This window comes from Canis lupus, chromosome 22 (assembly GCF_003254725.2).
Source record: "Canis lupus dingo isolate Sandy chromosome 22, ASM325472v2, whole genome shotgun sequence".
NCBI lineage: Eukaryota > Metazoa > Chordata > Mammalia > Carnivora > Canidae > Canis > Canis lupus.
This window is the reverse complement of record NC_064264.1, coordinates 36,223,157-36,237,740: the sequence shown is the minus strand read 5'-3', so window position 1 is coordinate 36,237,740 and position 14,584 is coordinate 36,223,157. Positions and strand designations below refer to the sequence as shown.

At 37.1% G+C, this 14,584-nt stretch overlaps 1 long non-coding RNA gene and 1 pseudogene across 1 annotated transcript; one reads left to right on the top strand and one right to left on the bottom strand.

The window, feature by feature from the left end:
• Positions 1-444: 444 nt before the first annotated feature.
• Positions 445-863, bottom strand: LOC112655813 (nuclear transport factor 2-like; annotated as a pseudogene).
• A 5,247-nt stretch (positions 864-6,110) lies between these two features.
• LOC118351995 (uncharacterized) lies at positions 6,111-13,244 on the top strand. The gene is made up of 3 exons (XR_007405053.1): positions 6,111-6,807; positions 8,519-8,605; positions 12,797-13,244. It is a non-coding gene; the product is annotated as an uncharacterized LOC118351995 (long non-coding RNA).
• The last annotated feature ends 1,340 nt before the right edge of the window (positions 13,245-14,584 follow it).

Sequence of the window (14,584 nt, the reverse complement as noted above, 5' to 3'; positions counted from 1 at the left end):
TTTCTTAGTAAACTATTTTCAATAGGAGCAGCTACTACTTCAACAAGCACCCAGCTTTAAATAAAAATGTTGGAAAAACCATTCGTCCATTCTTTCATAAGATTATTCTTCTGGTTTGTTAAAATATGGTTCACCATAAATGTTTTAAGATCTAAATCTTTGAGAAGAAATCTTTTAGTTTTAGAGAATATTTATGGAACATTTTTTCTTCTTTCTTTTCCAAAGTAGGTTAAAATCTGAGCAAAATCACAAAAGAAAACAGTAACAATAACAAGCTCAAATGCTACTCATCTGTCCCCATCTCCTTTCCTATTGGCAATTAGGTAGGGGAGTCTTAGACTAAATGTACAAATTATCTTATCTTTAAAATTGTATTAAAGATCACTGTGTGGCCCTGCTCATTTGTGTATGTTGTTTGGAGCATCTGGAGGAGTATGAATAGTATCAGGAAGAAGAAGAAGGAGGAAACAGCACGAGTGCCTGACTGGGAGGAGGCCAGCTGAAGATGTGCAGGGCAAGCCTGAACCTGTCATTGGTGCGAACCCAAGTATCATTGATGGTCCTTAACAGGAACATCTGGTAAACTCCACGATCAACCTTCAGCTGACCCACAACCATGCTGATGGTCCGCTATCTGGTGATGGCTGATAGTTCTGCCCGTGATGCTGTGCTGGATTTTCTGGAAGGGAAAAATTAGACAACTTCTCCACAATGGCAGTTTTCCCCTGGAACTGCTGTCCTTCCACATAAAACATGATGCATATATAAATAGTGCCTGGTTGGGTTCTGTTGTTATCAAATAACTGATAGTAATGTTGAATGCAACTGGATCCAGTCTGCTCCCAAGTTGGCTTGTCTCCCATTCTAGGGTGTCATCAGTCTCGTTGGGACCTAAGGGGCTGGTATGGTGGCGGCAGCAGCAGCAACCCAACATGGGTTGCTCCCTACTCTACCATTTTGAAACTAAAATCAACTAACATCTTTTATAGTTTCAAGAGAAAAATAATTGAATTTATAAAGTTTTCTGAAAACTGATATACTCAAGAATTTGATCTATTCTCAGATATTCTGAAATTTATTTTAAAAGCTTGCCTTAGCTAAAAATAAGTTGAAATCCATCTTTCGGGATCCCTGGGTGGCGCAGCGGTTTAGCGCCTGCCTTTGCCCAGGGCGCGATCCTGGAGACCGGGGATCGAATCCCACGTCGGGCTCCCGGTGCATGGAGCCTGCTTCTCCCTCTGCCTATGTCTCTGCCTCTCTCTCTTTCTCTCTCTCTCTCTGTGACTATCATAAATAAATAAAAATTTAAAAAAAAGATCCATCTTTCCCTCAATTTATCTCCTAATAGGTAATAGTAAGGTTATATGGATTGAGGACAAAAATACGAATGCAAAAGATGCAATAGTACAAATGAGTCTCATTAGGAAAATGGATGAGAAATGAAAATATGGCAGACTATAATGTAATTTTTAAAAAAATTCCTAAATGTATAATCCTATTCTTTGGCTCTACATGTGTTTATACTCAGAGCAGATGATTAAAGGGCCTGGAGACTACCACAAATACCTCTCCATTCTCTAATTGCTGAAATTACTTGTAATCAACAATCTGAAAAATACTCTCATCTAACTTCTTTAAGCAGTTTGCAAAGCCTCTGGCAGAGAAGATAGATCATATCAGCCACAGCATCAGTCCTAAGCCATTTCTTAGGATTAGTCCAAGAACCAATCTGAGATGACCCTACTGAACTTCCAGATCATTACATTAAAAAACACTGACAGCCTGAGGGTTGCCACAACGGTTTTCTTTCTTCCTTTAATGTTAAACTCTGAAGTCTGCTTGAGGGAAAGGAGGCTGACTTTCATTTTTTGACTGCCTCAAATTATTTTTATGAGAAATGATCCTTATAGATCACCAACAGTCAAAACATTTTTTATGTTAGAAGACCCCCCAAAACAGGTAGAATATATAAGAAGGATTATTCTCCCCAAAATATAGAATAAATGTGCTGCCTTTAAAGCAATATCTTTAGATAGAAAGCTTTAAAAACAGAAGTAGGAGGAGTATAAAAGCACATCGGGGCCTACTGCCAGAGGTAAATATATATTTATTAAAATTCACCTGAGTAGGAGGACTGTTTCACTTCATTATCTCCTTTGCCTTCCAACAAATGAATCTCTGTTTATCAATATCCCCTACTCATCATTGCCATCCATATACTTGAAAAAAAAGAACCATAAAGTATGAAAAAATACGGAGAGCTTCTATACTAATTTTAGAGAATATGAATCAGTCAATGTTATTTGCATGTAGTTTCAGCAGACAGCCAGCATCTTATTTGCTTTGCTGGAAATACATACAATTTCCCCTCAAAATAGAAATATATATGCTTCTTGTCAGATTTAGGACAAAGTATTTTGCATTTTCATAACCAGGTTAAAGTAAACTTATATGTATTTGCAAACACTAGATTCATTATACTTGTTTTACATTGTGGATGACATTTATCATATGGTAGTAATTGCTACTTTATAATAGTTTATACTTAATTTCAGGATTTTTCATTTACAGGAACATATGTCCATGTGCATTGCAATTTCATAATAAAAACACTGCATTAAGCTAGTTTTAGTAAAAATCAGCAATAAATAAGTTTTAAATATAAGAGCAACGTTGTAATTAAGATTTTTTTTTTTTAATTAGGTAATTTCAATGGTAGAGCACAGCTTAGGCCTAGTGCTCTGTGTTAAGAATATAAAATTGGAAGAAGATATTCCAGACTTTAAGAAATGTACTAATAGAAAGTGAAGCAAACAAAAGAAAATAATGATGAGTCCTATAATAAAAGTATGCAATGCATATGGCTGAGAAACAAGAGGGAGACACTTAGCATTCTTTGCACAACTTTTTATGACTGTGCTGTCTCACACACCATTCATTAGCAGACAGATTTTGCCTTATAAGGTCATATAATAAAATGTAATTAGTAATATTGTGTATTATAAATATGTTAGATCATAGAAAGATGTATTAAAGTGGAATGTGTATTTAGTTGTTGGCACAACTCAAACTCAACTCCTACACTAGCATAAAGAGTTAATCAATCTATTTCTCTCTTTTCTACATTGCATGGTGTAGCTACAGGCTGCTGTAGAGTCCCACACAAACAAGCAGACACCCTGTTAAACCTGAAAATTCATGTTCACCAATTTCAACTTAGCTTTCAGTAATTCCTTAGTATTTGTATCAGTCTATGTGGTCTGCTCTAAAAAAAAAAAAAAAAAATGTCATAAACTAGATAGCTTATAAGCAACAAACATTTATATCTTACAGTTGTGGAGGCTGGGAAGTCTGAGATCATGGTACCCACAGGTTCAATGTCTGATAAGAGCCAGTTTCCTCATAGATGGCCATCTCTGCCCCATAACCTTATGTGGCAGAAAAGGCAAGGAACCTCTCTGGAGTCTATTCTATAAAGGCACTAATTCCATTCAGGAGGGCCCTGCTTTCATGACCTAATCAGCTCCTGTAGGCCCTTCCTCCTAAATCCATCACATTGGGCATCAAGTATCAGCTTATGAACTTGGGGGCGAAGAGGGTAGGGACAGAAACATTCAGCTCATTGTAGTATTTTTTTTAATAATTTATTTATTCATGAGAGACACAGAGAGAGGCAGAGACATAAACAGAGGGAGAAGTAGGCTCCCTGCAGGGAGCCTGATGTGGAACTTCATCCCAGGACCCTGGGCCATGACCTGAGCCAAAGGCCGACTCTTAACCACTGAGCCACCCAGGCATCCCTCACTGTAGTATTCTAATGCATTTTCTAATCAGCTTTCTGGAATATCTGCAACAACATTTTAAAACTTTATCCATTCTGAGCATCTGACATTGCATCATATTCCACTAAAAAAATATGATGACCAAAAAAAAAAAAAAATCCAATTCCTAGCACACATGATCCAAACCTAGCTTTGCAGACCTGCCATCTATAATTTCACACATGATTTAGTCCTGATTGCGTCCCTCCTCCTATAAAGGCAATCTTTCAGTTTTGCTCTAAATCCCAGCCTCTCCCTTAACTCTTTACTCCTAGTTTTTATGTTTTTTTAATCTTCTGTTTGTAGGTCATCATCTAACCCTTTGAATTTTATGCATATCTTTACATATTATCTGGTGATGTCTACCTTAAAAATTAAGATATTTACCATTCAACAACTGTTCTCTTTCCTCTTCTTCACAGCTACATGTGGTATGTGCTGACTATAATCCCTGTTCCTATCTCCCCATATCTCATTAATTTTCTTCATGCCACCAGATAACTACAAGTCAGTCTAACAGGATCTGTCCAACGAAAACATTTTATTCTTTGCAATATTCAACATAGTATCCAATATTGTCAAGAACTCAGTTGAGTAAATATTTGCTAGTCTTCTTTATTTGTAAGGAAATCTTTAGTAAAATATCAACATATAAAGTGATATAAAGTGATGAGACCCCAAGAACAAAGATCACTCATTGAATGTTTTCAGTTATTTATATCTTTATACTCCAAAGCTTCAGAAAACAATAATTCTCAACTCTAAATGATAGTAAATGAATGTTCAAAGGAAGAAACCTAGGTAGTGTTCACTGGGGAAACTATTCTAGAAAGGTTGTAACATGCATTTTCTATAAGGAGAATTGCTAATTTTTAGGGTCATGCTGTTGTGCCCAAGATTGTGAATCCGAAAAACCACCAAGGAGTCGACACTGATGCAAGTACACGAGGGTTTATTTATAAGCTCGGGCTTGGGTCCAAGTATACTCCACACAGTTGAGCAGGGGCTTGGACCCTGAAGTGGGTTACAGCTGGGTTTTTTATGGGCTGGTCTAGGGGGGTTTTCAGAAGGCGTGGAGGAATTTTTTTTTTTTTTCCATTCCAATATGGGGGAAGGGGTGGGGGAGTTTCTTAAGATCTGATATGGGATTCTCTGCTGAGGGCAATTCTGAGCTCTGTGGTCTTTCTGATATGGGATTCCCTGCTGAGCACATTCTGCAGTTTTTCCTGTAAAGTTCAAATCTTATTCACAGGAGCCTAAGATGGCTGTACTTGTGCTAATGCTAAACTTGAGGTGGAATGGCCTTAATTTTTCTCAGCCTCCACAATGCTTCTGAGTAGGAGTTGCAACAAGAGAAATAACAGGCTAATTTCTTGACAATTAGAAGGAAAGGGCAGAGGGAAGTACAAAAGAGGTCCTGTATATGAGGGAGAGATAGAAGTAATAGAATTGAGAGATGAGGAAGAAGAGCAGGTGAGAATGGGTGTGAAACCAGGAATCTGTTCGGTGGAGAAAGCCTCCCAGCGTCACATACCATCCTAATGGTGAAGTTAGAGGTTTTCTCCTGTGCTGTGCAAGTCAAAATCCAATTTAACTGGAACTTTAATCTTAGTACCCTCTTGGCTTTAACTCTAGTTTAAGGTTTCCCAGGGCCTTCCAAGCAGAACTCTGCATTCTGGAATACTATTGTGAAATCTACCTGGAATAGAACAACAAAGGGAATGGAAGGCCTGATGCATCCTACTACTCCCTTTCTGCCTCCACAGAATGACAGTCCGCATGAGGAGACTTTTGTGAGGATTCCCTGTGGCAGAAGGCAGTGAAGACACCCACTGTTCTAGAAAAATTACTCTCTACATACACAGGACAGAAAGCAAAACCAAACCTGAGAGCACTTGAAGTTAGTTTGGGGACATCCTTTCAGAAGGAAGTAGGCAGAAGTACCTAGACATACATAATAACTCCCTTCTTCGTGAATGACTTTTAAAAAATTATTTCTCTATCTCTGCCACTTATTCCAATCTCCATCCTTGATTTGTATTAGCCAAAACTTTAAATGTTCAAATTTCTCAGTCTTAGTCCAAATTTAGTTGGTTTCTCATTAGTCACCAAACCCAGTGAATTCTATCTCAAAAATATTTCTTTGATACAAAACTTGCCTGGCTTCATGGCAGCATCTGGTCTAAGCCATGATGATGATTTCTTGTTTTGTCTCCTGCAATAGCTTTCTTGTTATGGATGTTCACTATGTTTTTTTTTTTTTTGTTTTTTTTTTTTTCCCAGATGGTTCTCCACAAAGCATCCAGATAGTCCTTTCAATATAAGTATTAGCTCTTATTTTCTTGCATAAAATATTTCAGTGGCCTTCTTTGCTTTTAGGTTAAATATTCTAAATTCTTACATAGCATATAAAATCATGCCTAAATGTCACGTCTAAGAACAACACCGTTTCCCTTACCCCTGTGCCCTGAACTGCAATCATAGTATTGGACTTTCTCATACATCCTAAGCTACTAAAGACCTCATTTCTTCACCTTTTTAATATCTTTTTAGATCTCTGCCAAGCAAGAAGTTTCCAGTTAGCCTTTAACAATCACTTCCTTCTTTTCATCTTGGATAATTTCTATAGGTCTTTTATAAATGATCTTAAATATATTTGTGGATGCTTTCCTCTGAACCCAAACTCAGACTATATTCCTCTGGTGTCTGTGTCTGTTAGTGTGTGTGCATGTGAGCGAGCATGCATGTCGGTATGTAGTCCTTGTATCCTAGTTTTTCATGATGCTTATCTACTGTAAGTACGTGTATAATTATTATTATGTCTATCTTACCCTACTTGGCCAAAACAATTTTGGAAAGGGAGTGGATCCATCTGAATTTGATTTTGTACTTTTGAGAGCACAAAGCAGCCTTCTTCTTGTCCGTTTTCTTCTCTCCATAACAGTATATTTTGGATCTAAAGATAGATTTTAAAACAAGAATTGAGGTAAGTCATGAATTGGGTTTGAGAATAAATATAATAAAAATATCAAAACAGTAACAACAGACTAGTGAGCCAAAAGATGAAAGGATATGAATAAAATAAAAGTACCAGCCTAGAATACAGTGCTCTGGAAAACTAATGTACCAAGAGTGCCAATTATCTTTTCAGAAAATAAAAATTTGAAAAAGAAAACCCATATGCATTAAAACTTCATTTTCATTTATTAATAAAATGTACTTTTTGAAATGTTGCCCACCATTCCACTTTTAAAACACAGAAGTGCTTGTTCATGGCCGCTTATAGTCGTTTCCACATGCATGTGGCTTTTTAAATAATTACAATCAAGGTAGAGATTTATTTTGTCTACTGACTTTTTCACTCAACTTACCATAAATATTTTCCTACAATATTTACAATAATCATTTTAGTAAGGGGCATACTATTCTACTGAATTAGTGTAGATTTATTAACTGTTCCTGATTTCTATGCTTATTTTTCTTTCAATTTTTTTTCTGTTAAAAATAAGTCTATAGTAATAGCTAGCTTAATGGGCATATATTTTTCAAAGCCTTTAATATTTCTTTAAGTTTATCTTCCAAGAGAGATATTAATCTGAAAGTATGAACATGGATCTAAATGTAAATTTCAAAATGCTTTACACAAATCTTTTAAAAACCATGGAAGAGAGACAGCACAAAAATATATCAAAGTTGATGAAACATATGTAAGGGGAGAAAATATGGATTAAAGTCAGAGTACCTGGCCTAAATACCTAGGCTCTGTAAATTAACTGTGTTCCTCCTTTATCTACCCTCTCCCTTCCCCCACCTCTCATTCTCGCTTTCTTGCTTTTGTTATCTGCTGTTATTGTTGACAGACCGCAAAAGCATCCTAGTCTATGTGAAATTAGCTTTCCAAAAGGCAAAATTGCTGTTTGAGAAGATAACATTCAAAATGATTCCTGTGAATCAGATAGTCTATTGTGAGACAGACTGAATTATGCATTGAGTTGCCACAGAATGAATATTACTATTTCAAGATTTTTTTTTTCTACCATATTTATAGGAGCCAATAAGTGGAAGGAATTTAAGGTTTCTTCTTTCTGACTGGTTTTACCCCTTCCTGTCAGCCTCCTTTCTTACCTCATTCTCTTTACCAGTTATCTTCCTAAAGATAGGTACTTAAAACACAAATAATAAATCTTAATTGTTTTGTTGATGTTTAATTGTAAAGAAGAGCTTCATCAGTATAGCAAACTCATTTTGCATTTCAGAGGAACACATTAACTTTCAGCAGAAAATCCCCAAGACTTTGTTTTGCTACTGCTTTAATTTTCTTTAAACCTAATTTTCTTTCTTTTTTTTTTCTTTCTGTTTGTTATGTAATGGAGCTTCTGAAAACACAGGCAATCTCTGCTCATTTTGCCTTGAGCTAGCATGGGGTTTGCTTTTTTTCTTCCTTTCTCAGGAAGTACGATTTCTGAGAAAAATTAATGGATACTTCAGAGCTATTTTACTCCAGCAAATGTAAAGAAAAAAGGAATACACGAAGAATAAAAAGCTTAGAAAATAATGGATGAATGGTTCTAATGTATATTGGAATACCCAGAGTAAAACAATACACAGTATAGATTTAAAAGGACCTACAGGCCCAACTTAAATATATTTTCTTTAAATAACATAATTCTCCAGAGTATGTCCCTATGTGTTTACAGAGACTCCAACTGCATTTCAACCAATCAATTCTAAACTCAAACTTTTGAGATTATGAGAATAAGTGGAAGGATAAGTCCAAGGATAAGGTAGTCTTTTTTTTTTTTTTTTTAATCAGAATATTTGCTAAATAATAATGTGGACAGTTTGGGTATCTTATAGAAAAAAAATGGATAGATACCTCTGAATAGGCTTTGTATGTAGAATTTTCTACACAATATAAAGCATCATAAATGTTGATTGCAGGCTCAGCACAAAGTCGTAAAAACCTATAGACCTTTCTACCACGTTCATCTTTTCAACCTCCCTCCACTCTAACCCCATGCCCAGCCCCCTCCACTCTCCATAAAACTTCCCAGATTGATCCCTGCTTCTTTCTACATTTTGGTTCCCACCAGAGCATCTATTATGTGAAATGTAACTTTGTCCCTTTTTTTGGCCAGACTATGAACAGATAAACAGACTATTAGGAAATATATTTTAAGAGATTAATTGTAAAAAAAAAAAAAAAAAAAAAAATCCCTCATTTGCTTGTAGGGACTAGCAAAAACCAAAGTCCCCAAACTGAAAGGGCATGCTAGAGGAAGAGGAGGATGGAACTCTCAGGCATAGGTTAAACCTGCTGTCTTCAGTGGAATTTCTCTGCAAGAAAAACTCAGTTCTACTCTTAAGGTCTTTCAACAGACTGAATGAGGCTCACCCAGATTAATTAGGATAATCTCACTTACTTAAAGTCAACTGACTGTGGAATTTAATTATACCTACAAAATGCCATCACCACAACACCTAGATTAATGTTTGAATGAGTAACTTAAGCCAATAATGTAGCAAGTTAAAAAATAAAATGGACAGCCACAGTCTGTGTCTTGTAAAATTGGCACACATACACATCTTAAACTAAATCTAATTCTCAAATAAAGAGAATAACAAGTCATGCTTCCATAGTACATGACAGAGCTGTCTTGCATAAATCTTTTTTTTTTTAAGATTTTATTTATTTATTCATGAGATATACAGAGAGAGAGGCAAAGACACATACAGAGGGAGAAGCAGGCTCCATGCAAGGAGCCCAACGTGGGTCTCGATCCTGGGTCTCCAGGATCAGGCCCTGGGCCAAAGGCGGCACTAAACCGCTGAGCCACCTGGGCTGCCCTGTCTTGCATAAATCTGAAAACAGGCTATCCTCTCCCTAGAAGAGAAGGAAAAGTCTTGAGGTAATGCTCATATTTCTCTTTGATATGTGTTAAAATATTGTTATATAAAATTAACTGTTATAAATACCTCTTACATTAGATGACAAGGGAATAAGAGAAGAAACCTATCTAGTATGTGTATATACATATATATAAATGTATATATAAACACATTAGTAGGAAAGTATACATAACTATTACAATCCTCATTTCTGCAACGGATCACATAGTTGTACCAGGAATTTATAACTACTTTCTTCTCTACCGATTCCAATTTCATTCTTCAAGGGTCTGGGCCATTAGCAGTCCTGTCCAAATTGTATTTTTACACTGACTTCAGTCATAGGCCATGATAGCACTAGGGGAATGTTCTGTATTTCAGATATACTCTTCCTCACTTCTATTGTGTAGTAACAACTCAATTCCCCCTTGATAATCTGGATCAGTCAGCCCAGGCAATAGTATCACAGCTCTCATTATTGCTTACTAGTTCAGAGGCATGCAGAGCCCAACGTGGCCAGGAGGCAGTCTCAGCTTCCACTTCAGTAGTGGTACTGTAGCATCTCCTTGTGGACCCATTCTTTCCTTTGGAACTAAGGACTCCAGACCAACAAAATCTAAGGTCATGGGGACAGGACATCAAATGTTTGTTAGTGTAATGGGACCACTCCCATTTCCATTCTTTGATTCCTGGATCAACAAATGCTAGCTCTGAAAGAAACTGCACCGTACAACAAGGCTAGAGCACATGCTAGGCTAGAGCACATGCAACACCCTGGAAGACCTTGCATAGGTCCCATAAGGTATTGCCATCTGTCTGGTACCATTACAGAGTCTTTAGAAGGATATTTTACTATTCATTTCTGGATGATGCAAACACAGTAAGACCAGGGATTTTCATGAGCATGGGCCCATCACCACACTTTATTTGCTATTCAGTGAATTCCTTGAATAGAAACAATGCTATGTGGAATACAATGAAGTTTGATCAGGCATTATATAAGTCCTGGGTAATAGTGTTGGCAGAAGTATTTAGTGCAGTAAAGGCAAATCCATATCTAGAGTAACCATCTATTCCAGTTGAAGAAAAGTACTGCTATTTCTATGACAGAAACTGCCCAATGTAATCAGTCTACCTCACCAGCTAGCTGGCTGATCAGCTTGGGGATCCAGTTTTATTCTCAGCTTCTGGCACAACCAGTAGCTATAGGAAGACCAGGCTTGATGGGTATAAAAGTCTGTATTGCTAAAACTATGTAAAATATCCATCCCTACCACCATAGGCAATCTGCTCATGAGCCCAGTGGGTAATGACAGATGGCTAGGGGAAGAGGTTGACTTATATTCAAAGAAATGGGTACTCTTACCCACTTAATTTTAAAAATCTGAGGTCACCATTTCATGAGCACTCATATGGGATGAAAGCATCTTCATATTGTTCTCTCATTCATAATGAAGTATGCACATGCTTCTTCCCCAAATCTTGTGACTAGTTTTCCCAGTCATGTCCTTCTAAATCCTGACCATCTGGCCAAAGCACTAACCACAGCTAAAGAGTGGCTATAGACTCATGTCTATGGTCATTGGATTTACTGGATTATATGTTACATATGTTAGAAGCAGTTTGAAAAAAAAAAAAAAAAAAAGAAGCAGTTTGCATGAAGGTCCAGACCTTTTGCAGAGCCTTCCCTTATTCTGGGCCTCACTCAAAATGAACAGTTTTGGTCACTTAGTAAATGGTTTGAAGTAGCATAAACAAATTAAGAATGCTTCCATTTTCCATGGAGGCCCATTAGGTTTTACACTTCTTTTGTTGTAGGAAAGGCCAGATGCAGCTACTTATTCATCTTGGGAAGGATATTTTAATACTCTTAATATGCCCCATACCAATGGACCTCTAGAAATATAATCAAGATGACAGGATCCTGAATTATTTGTTGGATTTCTCAGTGTCTGACACACACTCTACTTGATATATTATTTAATATTAATATTGATATTTATATATTAAAATATTAAGAATAGTCTGCTTGCCAGGTCCAATCAGCAGAATATCAATAGAATGGACCAGAGTAATATCTTGTGGAAGGGAAAGGCAATCAAAATAACCCACGAGTTAAATTATGATTCAGGGATGGAGAGTTGATATCTGTCCTACCTGTGAAGTAGGACAGTGAAGCTAATAGTTTGCTTACCTTGCTACCTGAAAGAAGTACTTTTGGCAGTATAGCTATACCCTAGTTTTAGGGGATATCCTGATTTGCTTAAGCAATAAAATGTTCCACATGTGAAACAGCAGTTGCAACTGGAGTCTACCACCTGGTTAAGCTTATGAAAACCTACAGTCATTCTCCAAGATCTGTTTTCTGAACTGGTCAAATAAATAAGTTGAATGGCGGATGGTAGGAATTACCGCATCACATCCTTCAACTTCTTGATGAGGGCAATCCCTGCAATCCCCAGGAATGAAGCATTGCTTTAGCTTTACTACCCCCCTTAGGTAAATGCAGCTCTAATAGCTTCCATTTGGTCTTTTCCACCATAATAATTATCACTTTATAGTCTGAGGAACCAAGATGGAAGTTCTGCCAGTTGCTGAGTGTGTCTATTGCAAGAATATATTATGGAACTGAGGAAATAACCACAGTGCATGTTTAGTAAACAACCAGACTGACTATGATGAGATGGATCTGAGCTAAATTCCACTGATCACCTGATCTCTATAAGCCCTCATTCTGAATGGTGGACATGGTGATATTGTGTCCCCAGCAATTAATTTCAGTTCAAAGAAGTGTCTATCAATCCCCAAAAGTATTATTTCCTTTTCTCCAAAGCCGTCATTCTGGCAAGTGGCTGTAAGTCCTTTGAGAGAAAAATTAACAGTACGCACCTTTGGAAGTATTATAGGGTCCTTTCTTAGGTAGAGTTCTACATCTGTAAACTGGCTCAAGTCTGAGAGTTGACTAATGGGCCATGATTCAGTGTTTTACTGATTCAAGATGGACTTTTGTGCACCTGACCTACAACTCTTCTGCTTATACAGCTCAATTCAGAATTTAGCTTCCTTTCCTTCTATTTCTCTTTAAGGTCACCATATTCAACTCACCACGGATGTACTTCTCTAGGAGTTAGATATTCTCACTGCTTCAACTCTACTTCTATCAAGTTAAAATATCCACCTTATCTTTGATGGTAAAATATCACTATCAGGCTTGTGCAATTCTGAGATTACATTATCCCCGATGCTTTTAGGGAACCCAGTTAGATGGGTTCACTATAATTTAGGATTTACAGACAAAAAACAACCACAGGGCTTTTCAGGGATTTTGAGACCCTATTCACAAATCATTTTCTCTGTTTTAGTGACAGGTGTGTCCTCTGGACCATCCAGGACAGATTAAGCAGTTCTTACTGATAAATTCACTCTAACATGCCTCTCTCCCTAAGCCTTTGGATATCTTCCTCTGAAATATGACAAAGCAGTTCTGGCATAGATTACATTAATATTTCAGCTCTAGAACTAGCAAACTGTTGAACCATCTCTAATTCCTCAAGCTAAAGCACTAAATCCAGAATCTCTGCTTAGTGAGTCCATATCTAAAGATCCAACCGGATCCAACTTTGTGTTCCTTCTGCTATGATCTCCATCCCTAGAATCCATTTCCATACATATTTTCCAGATTTCTCTCTGTATAAATTGGAAGAAGTATACCATTTTTCTATCGTATAATACAGAGCTTCATGGATTACAGCTTGTACCTCATCTTTGGGGTCTGCTGGAAATAGAGCTTGGTTCTAGGTCTAGCAGCAAATAGAGGTCATGGGTGTGGGTCTTGAGGAGATCATCAGCAGCTTGTGAACCTCAGGCCCACCCAATTTATCTAGGATAATATCCCTTACTTAAAGTCAACCAATAGCAAACTTTAATCACACCTACAAAGTATAGCAACACCTAAATTAGTGTTTGATTGAATAACTGGGAATTAAAATCTAGCCAAATTAACACAGTCTCCTTCCTCTCCATGTATTCCCTGAAGGCAGTCTCCTCACTCAGTTCTTTTTGGAAGTGTAACCATGGGACAGCTTGTCTTTTCTTTCTTTAAAGAGAGGGGGGGAGAGAGAGAGAGAGAGAGAGAGAGAGAGAGAGAGAGAAGGAGTGGGGGAGGGGCAGAAGGAAAAGGAAGAGAATCTTAAGCAGGCTCCACACCCAGTGCCTGAGCCCAAATGAATATAGGGCTCGATCTTACAACCCTAAGATTGTGACCTGACCTGAAATCAAGAGTCAGATGCTGAATCACCTAAGCCACCCAGGTACCCCAACACTATTTCTTTTCAATTGCTGCAGATACAAGATACAAAGTTTGAGTGCTGAAAATTTACGCTGTTTTGGGAAGAGCAAAGCATAAAATGACAAAATGCAGTACGAAGAATATATATATATATGCAAAAAGAGGTATAGATGAATGGATCAGAAAGTGCTGACTGCTGGAGTAGTTTCTAGTTGTTCCTAAGATCCCAGCATACTTCTATCCTTGGATTGATAAGCCCTAGTATCCCTGCAATACATTCCTCCTTTGAGCTTATTTTAATTGGATTTCTGTTGCTTGAAATAAAAAAAAATATTCTATGAAGTTTTCGAACAAACTATTTGAGAGGAGAAAAAAAGCACTATTGAAAAATGGAACATAGTGAATAAAAAGCAAAGCAAGACATTTTGACAAAAAAATAATAAGGGAATGCAATAGGATTCAAAGCCCAGACTGTCAAGTTAGAGAAAACTGTTTCAAACCATGCCAGCAGTGTGACTTTCCATTCATTAATTAAAAAAAAATAAAAAAATAAAAAATAAATAAAGTATCTCCCATGCATCAGACA